The sequence below is a fragment of the Eschrichtius robustus genome, chromosome 13, assembly GCF_028021215.1.
Source record: "Eschrichtius robustus isolate mEscRob2 chromosome 13, mEscRob2.pri, whole genome shotgun sequence".
Lineage (NCBI taxonomy): Eukaryota > Metazoa > Chordata > Mammalia > Artiodactyla > Eschrichtiidae > Eschrichtius > Eschrichtius robustus.
In genome coordinates this window covers 71740956-71754643 of record NC_090836.1, presented here as the reverse complement: position 1 = coordinate 71754643, position 13688 = coordinate 71740956, and positions in this window count along the sequence as shown.

The window sequence follows — 13688 nt, the reverse complement described above, 5'->3', positions numbered from 1 at the left end:
AATAAATGTTAATGATCTTTAATGGGTCAGATTACTCAGTATGCCATCAGTTATAAAACCCTATTGCCCGGAATTCCTTGGCGGTCCAGTGGTTAGGACTCCGCACTTCCACTGCAGGGGGCACGGGTTTGATCCCTGGTCAGGGAACTAAGATCCCGCAAGCTGCAAGGTGTGGCAAAAAAAAAAGACCAGAAAAAAAACTGAACAAACAAAAACCCCAACTGCCCTCTGAGGTTGTCTGACTCTGTACTCTATGGTTTTGATTCCATTTGGCAATCACAGATAAAATCTGTCCAAATTTGTTTGGTAAACAATAGCTGCTAGTTCGGTTAGTCACTGCCACCCACATTTCCCTTCTCCAGGCACCTGAATGAGAGATGTTGGCAGAAACTTCTTTAAAAGGATTTCAATGAAACAAAATTTTAAGAGAATACAGTAGAAATACTGTTAGTCCTGTTTGTTTAATGTTTGCAACATTTTAAATATATGTGTATGCCTTTATTTTCTCTTTCTGATCTTAGGGGAATAATTCTTCAGGGACGTAAGAGCCCCTGGCAAACAGAAAACACAAAAATCTAATGTTTTTACTGCCATGATATAAGGCTACAAAAGAAAAAAAAAACTTTTTATTTTTTACATTACCTGTTATGCTTCATTGTTTAACCTCTTCATTTTTCTTCTCTATTCCTTTTTCTTTTGAAGTCACCCATTAAATGAAAGAGGATAATGGCATATTTCCAGTAAATCTATAAATATTTGTTGAATGATAATGGGTTTTAACACTATATAAATGATAAAACCAGGGAAAGCAGAAGCTATTTCTTGACAAATCAAATTGTTTTAAGATTAGCCTTTGCCAATATTCTGAATATTTGAAACAAAGTAAAAGGAAACTTTTTTTTTACAAGAGCATTTGTAATATGAAAACGAAGTGTGTAATCATTGTTGAAAAGTATTAAAGCTTATTATTAACTGTACTCAAGTATAGTAGACAGTCTCCTGAATGTCTGAAAAGATTTATGGAATGAAAAACATGCAGAACTGCTCACTTCTTTAATTAATAGTTCATCCCAGTTGCACCTTTTATTTCAGGGAAAAAGTATAAAAGATACTGGACCACAGAATATGTTTGTAGGAATCTCTACAGTTTTTTAAATCAGAAAATTGGTTTAATATGTGTGTAAATGTATGTGTATAAATAGCATTTAAATTATTATATGTAGTGGAATTAGAAAGAAGATATTATATGAAAAAATTCAGTCATTTCATTATAATTTTCTAGGGTATAACACATTATTGTATGAGTAAATCAGATTTTATAACTGATATTTCAGTGTAAGTTGTTTACTATTTATTCATTTATTTGATTTTATTTCACTTGGGAGGAAATGCTAATTTTTTTCTTTTTGAAATGTATTTTATTACTATTGAAACTCCAGAAAACAGAAAGTATTGGGAAAGAGTTAAGCAACAAGATCAGATTTAACAACAAAATAAGCAATATTCCTGTTGTATTAAGTATATCACTATCTAGTGTGTCTAAATACCACTGAATGAAAAATGGCCAACATGTCACAGGGCAACAAATTTAGATCAATTGAGATTATAAGAATTTATTCTGTGTTAAAAAATACAACATGTTTTGAAAGGTCTGAAATACTTCTACAAGAAAATTTGGTAAACATTACCAACGACCTCAAAATGAATTAAAAACAAAATAGTCACAACATTGAGAGGGTTATTTTTCAACACTCTATGATATAAAGATACTGAGTTTTAGTGTATACTTTTGTGTTTATTGATGTTTGACTTTCAGGTATAGACATTTTCTTTCAACTCAAACATGCCTGGACTATTATTGGATATATGAAACTGTGCTTTTAATTAGTAATTCTTACTAAACACAAGAAACAGGTAACCTTGCATCCCATCATACCAATTTATTACACATATTATTATATGATGTTTATCATGTCATATATTCATCCATATTATTAAAAATATTGCAAACACCATTTTCCCATCTTTCACTTTTGGTCTATTTCAAAGCCAACCAATCTTTTTTCTATAATATTTCTGATGTCTCTGTTCAATCTATAGACACTGTACCAGAAGTGGATTTTTCATCAGAAAATTCAGCTTTTTCAGAAACATTACCTATCTTTATTTTCTCTAAATTAAAATCTATAAGCCCCAATATTACAACCATAGCTCGGTGGACCTTCTTGTTCCCTAGGCTTCTATAGGGAGATTCATGTGTTACCAAGAGGATGAAAACAAGAGTCCTCTCAATTTCTGAGCATATGGGTTTCTTTAAGCCCTCTACCACGACCACTCCATAAACTTTTAAGGTAGGGTATAGGCTAAGGTTTGCCCAATTCACTTGGTCCACCCTCTTTGCAAGACGTGCAAGAATGTCTTGCATTATACTATTGAACATGAGGGTGTTTTCAAGCTATTTGTTCTCAGCCTAAGGCCTCAACCACAGTCCACATATAGGTCAGCTTTGAGTACTGTGATTTAGTGTCCCCATCATATCGCAAGAATACATCAAATAAATTAATTTATTAACAAAAACATGGATGCATCTTTCACTTGTGATCTCATACTTGGAATAAAAGGCAGTATCCTTTACCTCATAAATTTTCTGAAGACCTTCTGTGCAGGAAAGAGTTAGTGTAGTAGGCCTGAGACTGTCTACTCTTAGAAAACACTGCATGTAAGGTGGCCTCTTAGCTTACACCTGGGCACTTGCCTGATAAACAGTTCCCTACACTGATGGGAAACTTCCTTAAATGACAAGAGTGACTCATTGTACCTGTACATGTCAATCCCAATCTCCCAATTCATCACAAACCCACCCCCCGCGGCTTTCCCCCCTTGGTGTCCATACGTTTGTTCTCTACATCTGTGTCTCAATTTCTGCCCTGCAAACTAGTTCATCTGTCCCATTTTTCTAGGTTCCACATATATGCGTTAATATACAATATTTGTTTTTGTCTTTCTGACTTACTTCACTCTGTATGACAGTCTCTAGGTCCATCCACGTCTCTACAAATGACCCAATTTCTTTCCATTTTATGGCTGAGTAATATTCCATTGTATATATGTACCACATCTTCTTTACCCATTCATCTGTCGATGGGCATTTAGGTTGCTTCCATGACCTGGCTATTGTAAATAGCGCTGCAATTAACATAGGGGTGCATGTTTCTTTTTGAATTACGGTTTTCTCTGGGTATATACCCAGTAGTGGGATTGGTGGGTCAAATGGTAATTCTATTTTAAGTTTTTTAAGGAACCTCCCTACTGTTCTCCATAGTGGCTGTATCAATTTACATTCCCACCAACAGTGCAAGAGGGTTCCCTTTTCTCCACATCCTCTCCAGGATTTGTTGTTTGTAGATTTTCTGAGGATGCCCATTCTAACTGGTGTGAGGTGATACCTCATTGTAGTTTTGATTTGCATTTCTCTAAAAGTTAGTGCTGTTGAGCACCTTTTCATGTGCTTCTTGGCCATCTGTATGTCTTCTTTGGAGAAACGTCTATTTAGGTCTTCTGCCCATTTTTAGATTGGGTTGTTTGTTTTTTTAATATCAAGCTGCTTGAGCTGTTTATATATTTTGGAGATTAATCCTTTGTCTGTTGATTCGTTAGCAAATATTTTCTCCCATTCTCAGGGTTGTCTTTTCCTCTTGTTTATGGTTTCCTTTGCTGTGCCAAAGCTTTGAAGTTTCATTAGGTCCCATTTGTTTATTTTTGTTTTTATTTCCATTGCTCTGGGAGGTGGATCAAAAAAGATCTTGCTGTGATTTATGTCAAAGAATGCTCTTCCTAAGTTTTCCTCTAAGAATTTTAGAGTGTCCGGTCTTACATTTAGGTCTCTGATCCATTTTGAGTTTATTCTTGTGTATGGTGTTAGGAAGTGTTCTAATTTCATTCTTTTCAATGTAGCTGTCCAGTTTTCCCAGCACAACTTATTGAAGAGACTGTCTTTTCTCCACTGTATATCCTTGCCTCCTTTGTCATAGATTAGTTGACCATATGTGCATGGGTCTATCTCTGGGCTTTCTATCTTGTTCCATTTATCTATATTTCTGTTTTTGTGCCAGTACCATATTGTCTTGATTACTGTAGCTTTGTAGTATAGTCTGAAGTCAGGGAGTCTGATTCCTCCAGCTCTGCTTTTTTCCCCAAGACTGCTTTGGCTATTCGGGGTCTTTTGTGTCTCCATACAAATTTTAAGATTTTTTGTTCTAGTTCTGTGAAAAATGCCATTGGTAGTTTGGTAGGGATTGCATTGAATCTGTGGATTGCTTTGGGTAGTATAGTCATTTTCACAATATTGATTCTTCCAATCCAAGAACATGGTATATCTCTCCATCTGTTGGTATCATCTTTAATTTCTTTCATCAGTGACTTATAGGTTTCTGCATACAGGTCTTTTGTCACCCTAGGTAGGTTTATTCCTAGGTATTTTATTCTTTTTGTTGCAGTGGTAAATGGGAGTGTTTCATTAATTTCTCTTTCAGATTTTTCATCATTAGTGTATAGGGATGCAAGAGATTTCTGTGCATTAATTTTGTATCCTGCAACTTTACCAAATTCATTGATTAGCTCTAGGAGTTTTCTAGTGGGATCTTTAGGATTCTCTATGTATAGTATCATGTCATCTAAACAGTGACAGTTTTACTTCTTTTTTTCCTATTTGTATTCCTTTTATTTATTTTTCTTCTCTGATTGCCGTGGCTAGGACTTCCAAAACTATGTTGAATAATAGTGGTGAGAGTGGACATCCTTGTCTTCTTCCTGATCTTAAAGGAAAGGCTTTCAATTTTTCACTGTTGAGAATGATGTTTGCTGTGGGTTTGTTATATATGGCCTTTATTATGTTGAGGTAGGTTCCCTCTATGCCCACTTTCTGGAGAGTTTTTATCAGAAATGGGTGTTGAATTTTGTCAAAATTTTCTCTGCATCTACTGAGATGATCATATGGTTTTTATTCTTCAACTTGTTAATATGGTGTATCACATTGATTGATTTGCGTATATTGAAGAATCCTTGCATCCCTGGGATAAATTCCACTTGATCATGGTGTATGATCCTTTTAATGTGTTGTTCGATTCTGTTTGCTAGTATTTTGTTGAGGATCTTTGCATCTATATTCACCAGTGATAGTGGACTGTAATTTTCTATTCTTATAGTATCTTTGTCTGGTTTTGGTATCAGGGTAATGGTGGCCTCATAGAATGAGTTTGGGAGTGTTCCTTCCTCTGCAGTTTTTTGGAAGAGTTTGAGAAGGAGGGGTGTTAGCTTTTCTCTAAATGTTCGATAGAACTCACCTGTGAAGCCATCGTGTCCTGGACTTTTGTTTGTTGGAAGATTTTTAATCACAGTTCAATTTCATTACTTTTGATTGGTCTGTTCATATTTTCTATTTCTTCCTGGTTCCGTCTTGGAAGGTTATACCTTTCTAAGAATTTGTCCATTTCTTCCAGGTTGTCCATTTTATTGGCATAGAGTTGCTTGTAGTAGTCTCTTAGGATGCTTTGTATTTCTGCGGTGTGTGTTGTAACTTCTCCTTTTTCATTTCTAATTTTATTGATTTGAGTCCTCTCTCTCTTTTTCTTGATGAGTCTGGCTAATGGTTTACCAATTTTGTTTATTCTCAAAGAACCAGCTTTCAGTTTTATTGAGATTTGCTATTGTTTTCTTTGTTTCTATTTCATTTATTTCTGCTCTGATTTTTATGATTTCTTTATGATTTCTTTCTTTCTGCTAACGTTGGCTTTTCTTTGTTCTCCTTTCTCTAGTTCCTTTAGGTGTAAGGTTAGATTGTTTATTTGAGATTTTTCTTGTTTCTTGAGGTAGGCGTGTATAGTTATAAACTTCCCTCTTAGAACTGCTTTTGCTGCATCCCATAGGTTTTGGATCGTCGTGTTTTCATTGTCATTTGTCTCTAGGTATTTTTTGATTTCCTCTTTGATTTCTTCAGTGATCTCTTGGTTATTTAGAAACGTATTGTTTGGCCTCCATGTGTTTCTGTTTTTTTACGTTTTTCCCCTAATCTCATAGCGTTTTTTCTAATCTCATAGCGTTGTGGTCAGAAAAGATGCTTGATATGATTTCAATTTTCTTAAATTTACTGAGGCTTGATTTGTGAGCCAAGCTGTGATCTATCCTGGAGAATGTTCCGTGCGCACTTGAGAAGAAAGTGTAATCTGCTGTTTTGGGATGGAATGTCCTATAAATATCAATTAAATCTATCTGGTCTATTGTGTCATTTAAAGGTTTGGTTTCCTTATTAACTTTCTGTTTGCATGATCTGTCCATTGGTGTAAGTGAGGTGTTAAAGTCCCCCACTATCATTGTGTTACTGTCGATTTCCTCTTTTATAGCTGTTAGCGGTTGCCTTATGTATTGAGGTGCTCCTATGTTGGGTGCATATATATTTATAACTGTTATATCTTCTTCTTGGATTGATCTCTTGATCACTGTGTAGTGTCCTTCCTTGTCTCTTGTCACATTCTTTATTTTAATGTCTATTTTATCTGATATGAGTATTGCTACTCCAGCTTTCTTTTGATTTCCTTTCGCATGGCATATCTTTTTCCATCCCCTCACTTTCAGTCTGTATGTGTCCCTAAGTCTGAAGCGGGTCTCTTGTAGACAGCATATAGATGGGTCTTGTTTTTGTATCCATTCAGCGAGCCTGTGTCTTTTGGTTGGAGCATTTAATCCATTCACGTTTAAGGTAATTATCAATATGTATGTTCCTATGACCATTTTCTTAATTGTTTTGGGTTTGTTTTTGTAGGTCCTTTTCTTCTCTTGTGTTTCCCACTTAGAGAAGTTCCTTTAGCATTTGTTGTAGAGCTGGTTTGGTGGTGCTGAATTCTCTTAGCTTTTGCTTGTCTGTAAAGCTTTTGATTTCTCCATGAAATCTGAATGAGACCCTTCTGGGTAGAGTAATCTTGGTTGTAGCTTCTTTCCTTTCATCACTTTAAGTATATCATGCCGCTCCCTTCTGGCTTGTAGAGTTTCTGCTGAGAAATCAGCTGTTAACGTTATGGGAGTTCCCTTGTATGTTATTTGTCATTTTTCCCTTGCTGCTTTCAATAATTTTTCTTTGTCTTTAATTTTTGCCAATTTGATTACTATGTGTCTTGGAGTGTTTCTCCTTGGGTTTATGCTGTATGGGACTCGCTGCGCTTCCTGGACTTGGGTGGCTATTTCCTTTCCCATGTTAGGGAAGTTTTTGAATGTAATCTCTTCAAATATTTTCTCGGGTCCTTTCTCTCTCTCTTGTCCTTCTGGGACCCCTATAATGCGAATGTTGTTGTGCTTAATGTTGTCCCAGAGGTCTCTTAGACTGTCTTCATTTCTTTTCATTCTTTTTTCTTTAGTCTGTTCCACAGCAGTGAATTCCACCATTCTGTCTTCCAGGTCACTTATCTGTTCTTCTGCTTCAGTTATTCTGCTATTGATTCCTTCTAGTGTAGTTTTCATTTCAGTTATTGTATTGTTCATCTCTGTTTGTTTGTTCTTTAATTCTTCTAGGTCTTTGTTAAACATTTCTTGCATCTTCTCAATCTTTGCCTCCATTCCTTTTCCGAGGTCCTGGATCATCTCCACTATCATTATTCTGAATTCTTTTTCTGGAAGGTTGCCTATCTCCACTTCATTCAGTTGTTTTTCTGGAGTTTTATCTTGTTCCTTCATCTGGTACATAGCCCTCTGCCTTTTCATCTTGTCTATCTTTCTGTGAATGTGGTTTTTGGTCCACAGGCTGCAGGATTGTAGTTCTTCTTGCTTCTGCTATCTGCCCTCTGGTGGATGAGGCTATCTAAGAGGCTTATGCAAGTTTCCTGATGGGAGGGACTGGTGGTGGGTAGAGCTGGCTGTTGCTCTGGTGGGCAGAGGTCAGTAAAATTTTAATCTGCTTGACTGCTGATGGTTGGGGCTGGGTTCCCTCCCTGTTGGTTGTTTGGCCTGAGGCAACCCAACACTGGGTCTACCTGGGCTCTTTGGTGGGGCTAATGGTGGACTCTGGGTGGGCTCATTCCAAGGAGTACTTCCCAGAACTTCTGCTGCCAGTGTCCTTGTCCACAGCCACCCCCTGCCTCTGCAGGAGACCCTCCAACACTAGCAGGTAGGTCTGGTTCAGTCTCCTATGGGGTTACTGCTCCCTCCCTTGGGTCCTGATGCACACACTACGTTGTGTGTGCCCTCCAAGAGTGGAGTCTCTGTTTCCCCCAGTCCTGTCGAAGTCCTGCAATCAAATCCTGCTAGCCTTCAAAGTCTGATTCTCTAGGAATTCTTCCTCCCATTGCCGGACCCCTAGGTTGGGAAGCCTGATGTGAGGCTCCGAACCTTCATTCCATTGGGTGGACTTCTGTGGTATGTGTTCTCTAGTTTGTGAGTCACCCAACCAGCAGTTATGGGATTTGATTTTATTGTGATTGCTCCCCTCCTACGTTCTCACTGTGGCTTCTCCTTTGTCTTTGGATGTGGGATATCTTTTTTGGTGAGTTCCATTGTCTTCCTATCGATGATTGTTCAGCAGTTACTTGTGATTCCGGTGTTCTTGCAAGAGGGAGAGCACGTCCTTCTATTCCGCCGTCTTGAACCAATCTCCTGGACACTGAACTTCTGATGGATCAGGTGTGTGCCATGTGACTCCACTGGTCTTTCACATGAAAATTTTCTAACACTACCAATAACTTCAAAAGCAATTGTGAACAAAACAGTCACAGAATTAAAAAGTTTGTGTTTCAGTCTCTAGGATTTGAAAACATACTGAGTTTTAGTGTTTACTTCTGAGTCTACCCTTGTTTGAGCTATAAATCTTTTCTTTTAAATCCAACCAACTAGGGTGGTTGAGCTTCTTGGCCTTCTGGACTCAGAAGACTTAACATGAAACCAGAAAAATATCTTTGCTTCTGCCTTCAGTTCCTGCCACTGTGCCCTCATAAGTGCCCCATGAAAACAGTTCTTTTACCTTTGTAGTACTTTTGTCTATTGACCCCCTCCACAGCCTCATTATTCACACCTACCACCTGTCTTCCCCTCATTTTTTACTTAATAAGATTCATGATTCATAAGTAACTTCTTTACAACCACCCTTATCTCTCCCTTAATCTTAGCAGCCAACTCTATGCTGGCTCTCGTGTAGCTGAAGTTTGCTGGAGAAAATACTGAATATTACTCCTGCGCAGAACACTATAAAATCATGATCAGTGACATTAAATCAGCACTCTGTACTTCCTGGCAATGCTAGTGGTTTTCTTCTAAGTTCCCTTTCTCATGGGAAATAAGACTGTTTGCAGAGTATTATGGAGAAGTGAGGAAGTACTCTTTCAGGAACTATAAAAATGATAATAAATAATGAATATGCAAATACGTGTTCCCTGTTTATTGATTTAGCAAAAGCTCACATTAATCCTTAGACCAGTATGTTATGACAGAAAAAACAGAGTTAAGAATTAAATAACCTGAAGTTGAACTCTGGATCCACTTCGTATAGACTCTGGAGTCACATAATCACTTGAGCCTCAGCAGCTCCTTCCCACCAACTTACCTCAGCTGATTTTGACAGCAAGCAAAATATCTTGAAAGCACTCTGTCCCTATTACAAAATGAGGTGCAGAAGGGAATTCATGTTCTGGGAAGGAACAGCGAGCTTCTACGTCCTTTCCCTGTGGAATCGGGGCCACCTCACCCTCCCATCACATCAGTGTATTCACCAACCAAGAAGCTTCACTGATTTTCCATGCCCAGAATTTTCACTGCAATTTCATTACATAGGCACAACTGATTAAATCATTGACCATATGATTGAACTCAATCTCTAACCTCCCTCCCCTCCCTGGAGGTCAGAACTTTGGCTGATATCTTGTGGCTCAAAGCTCCAACCCTTTAATCACACAATTTATCTTTCTGCAGTGGCCTACATCATCCTAAATTATCTTTTAGTGTAAGATCATTAGGGGCCCACCATGAGTCACCTTACTAGTATAAACTATCAGGGCCCACTATAAGTAACAAAAAGCTCCTATCACTAAGGAAACCCAAGGGATTTAGTTTCCCTCTTAGGAAACAGAGACAAAAGCTAATCAAATTCTTAACGGTAACAACAGTTACACGGTTTTTATTACTAATAGATATAACAATAAACAGATGGTATATATTGTATATGAATTTAATACAGACAGCATATAATATTTGCTACTATTTTTTTTGGCCCACAGTTCGTGAAAATCAAAGTGCCTTATTTCACAGCTCCATCCTACATCACTTCTGTCACCTCTCGAGGCAGTTTCTTAGATTCAGTACCTCAATTTTCTTGTTCGTAAATGGTGAAAATAAAATATCTACCTCATTGCTAAGTATTTGTTACCTATTCTAGTCTCCTGCTCATTTCTGTGCATTTAATGTCACAGACTTTGTCTTGTTATAGTCATAACCTTTCTAGTGCCTTACACATAGGGAGTCACAAATGGATGTTCCAGGGATTTTCATGGATTCTGAACCCAAGGATACAACTACTATTTTGTGCTCAGTTACTTCAGTTATCTTCCTTTGGCTCAAAAGAGGGGGAGGATTTGGGAAGTAAGGGGAATTTTATCAGAATTCTTTCTCAAATCAAGAAATGGGAAACCCAACTCAAACTGGTTTAGGCAAAATCAAGAATGTAATTGTCCCTGCAACTAAACAACAGCCCATGCCTAAACAAGCAGCTCTGTCTTCCAGTACAGTTTGCTTCAAGGCTGAAATGTCACTCAATCCATGCCTTGGTTCACCTTTCCCTGTGATATCTCTATCCCCAGCTTCAATTGATGGCTTCTACTAGCTTCAAGCTTTTTCCTAGTGATCCCAAGATGGCTGCAGAGAGACCTCAAATCTTCATACTGCCACTCCAGGAGAAGATTGAAAGAGTTTTTCTTTTTTAGAAACTCCAAAAAACATGTAAGTACTGACTCAGATTGGATCATCTGCCTATCTGAATTAATCACTCTGTTCAGTGAATAATGAGATACACTATTAGCTTAAGCCTATCATATACTACCCTTAGAACTGGGCATCCAGTTAACCCCATCCAAACCAAAGTTAATAAAAATGCAAAGTGTGAATTCCCCAGATGAGAAAAGTTAGGGTTGTCTGATGGCTTGGGGACTGATGGATGTGGTGAAGGCAAACTACAAATTTTCATTTCAGCCACTGTCTTGCAAATGCCACCTTCATCATTCTTCAGGGAGACTATGATACTCCCTGAGGTCTTTCCTCTCTTCCCTCCTTCCTTCCTTCCTTTTTCTTTTTTCCTTCCATCTTTTCTTCTTTTCTACTTTTGTTATTTCTTTCTTTCACTCTTTCTACTTCTGGGCTATTGACTAATTTTACTCAATCTCTTTCTTCATTTCTCACCCTTATTTTCTCCTTCTCTTTAATTATATCTGACTTCAATTACATTTCAGAAATTTTGGCCATTAATAAGGATACAGAATTAATAACCCACAGATATTTATTGAGTATAGAGTTTATCCTTCTTACCCTGGGGTAATTCATTGTGAGATGAATTGCTTTCTGGGAGAATTCTTCAGTTGAATATATCTCTATTTCAAGGAACTCAGAAGAAACCCATAGGAAAAAGTTTTATCATGACCCCATTTTTTAAAATTCAACTGCCAATATGCAGGGAAGAGAGTATTCTTGACCTTGAATGTCCCTTGTCTCACTGTGCTCGCAGCTTACTACATCATCCCAAAGATGAATCAGTCTGTTTTTAATAGCCTGAAACTAGGATTCACAATTCTCTTTTGGCATATGATGTTTACAAAAGCATTTGATTTTAATATGCAGTTGTTTTGTTAGTGTAAACACTTTCTGACCTATATCCTTTCTTCTGTATAGCTTCCTCAGCTGGGGAGGAAATGCTACCATGGCAACACGTCAGCTGTGGCCACCTCTTCATGGCTCCGATTGTCTATTCAGAAGCAAATATAATTTCCAAACCAACTTACAGTGAATTTCAGTGGCAGTACAAGTGACTTCAGCATCCTATTGCCTCATGAAATTATTTGTAGAAACTCTTGAATTTCTTTTAAATTTAATCATAGCCTCACGTGGAAAGTTAACCACATTTTAAATTTCACTAAAGTTCTATCTCTTGTGTGATGACTATCTTTTGCCAGAAAAGAAACCCTTTCTGAAACAGTGTCATGAATCTTGTCCAAATGAAGTGACATTTGATATGCCATTCTTTAAACACATTTTCTGGCTAAAAAAGCATCAGTTTCTTTGATCTCTTGATTTTCACTTTATGTTTATCACTAACCTTAGAAATTGTCTTCTTTTCCTGTCCTTTTTTTTTCCCATAAGGAAATACAGCTTTATAATTTCACACGAGTTAAAGTGTACTCTGAGATACGTTTAGATGTGGTTGGTTTACCTGCTTATGAGTTAAATAATTTATCCATACTAAACCCCAAGCACTACTATTTCTATCCTATATGTCTTTTAGTTTTTTAAAATTATTTTTTGAACTACTAGATTATTGTTTCTTGATGCCTTCTGAAATAATTCTTCAATCTGGCATTCCAACTCACTAATTCCTTCTTGAGCTGTATCTTATCTCTTATTTTTCTCACTGGTTGTGTTTTTTATTTTGGTTACTAGTTCTGCTCTTCCCTGTGCCCACATGTTTTACATGGACGAGGAAGCCCATTGCCTCCACAGCATGTGCTGTTACTTCTTCAGAACCCAGGAGACAGGTGCATTTTGGAGCAGCCACACAGGTGCTTATTCTTTAGATAGTGCAGCAGAGCTTAGACTGACTGCAGAGGCTGTCAGGCACTAAATGTTTTTTGAATCAAAATTTTATTAAGAAACTAAAACTTAAAAATAGAAATTAAAATTAAAATCCACTATACAATTATTTGTAACATCTAAGTCCTAGACAAACACTTTTTTTTTCAAAAAAAGGTACTAAACTTTAAAAAGATTAACCTTATTTTGTTTTATTCTATCAAATATTAGAGCTTCAGGGTCTGGATTGATGTTATAAATTCTATTAATCAAAAGTCACACGCTTTTCATTTTTTTAAATTTATTTTATTTATTTTTATACAGCAGGTTCTTATTAGTTATCTATTTTATACATATTAGTATATATATGTCAATCCCAGTCTCCCAGTTCATCCCACCATACCTCCTCCACTTTCCCCCCTTGGTGTCCATGCATTTTTTCTCTACATCTGTGCCTCTATTTCTGGCTTGCAAACCATTTCATCTGCACCATTTTTCTAGATTCCACATATATGCGTTAATATACAATATTTGTTTTTCTCCTTCTGACTTACTTCACTCTGTATGACAGTCTCTAGGTCCATTCATGTCTCTGCAAATGACCCAATTTCATTCCTTTTAATGGCTGAGTAATATTCCATTGTATATGTGTACCACATCTGCTTTATCCATTCATCTGTCGATGGCATTTAGGTTGCTTCCATGACCTGGCTATTGTAAATAGTGCTGCAATGAACATTGGGGTGCATGTGTCTTTTTGAATTATGGTTTTCTCTGGGTATATGCCCAGTAGTGAGACTGCTGGGTCATATGGTAATTCTATTTTTAGTTTTTTAAGGAACCTGCATACTGTTCTCCATAGTGGCTGTATCATTTACATTCCC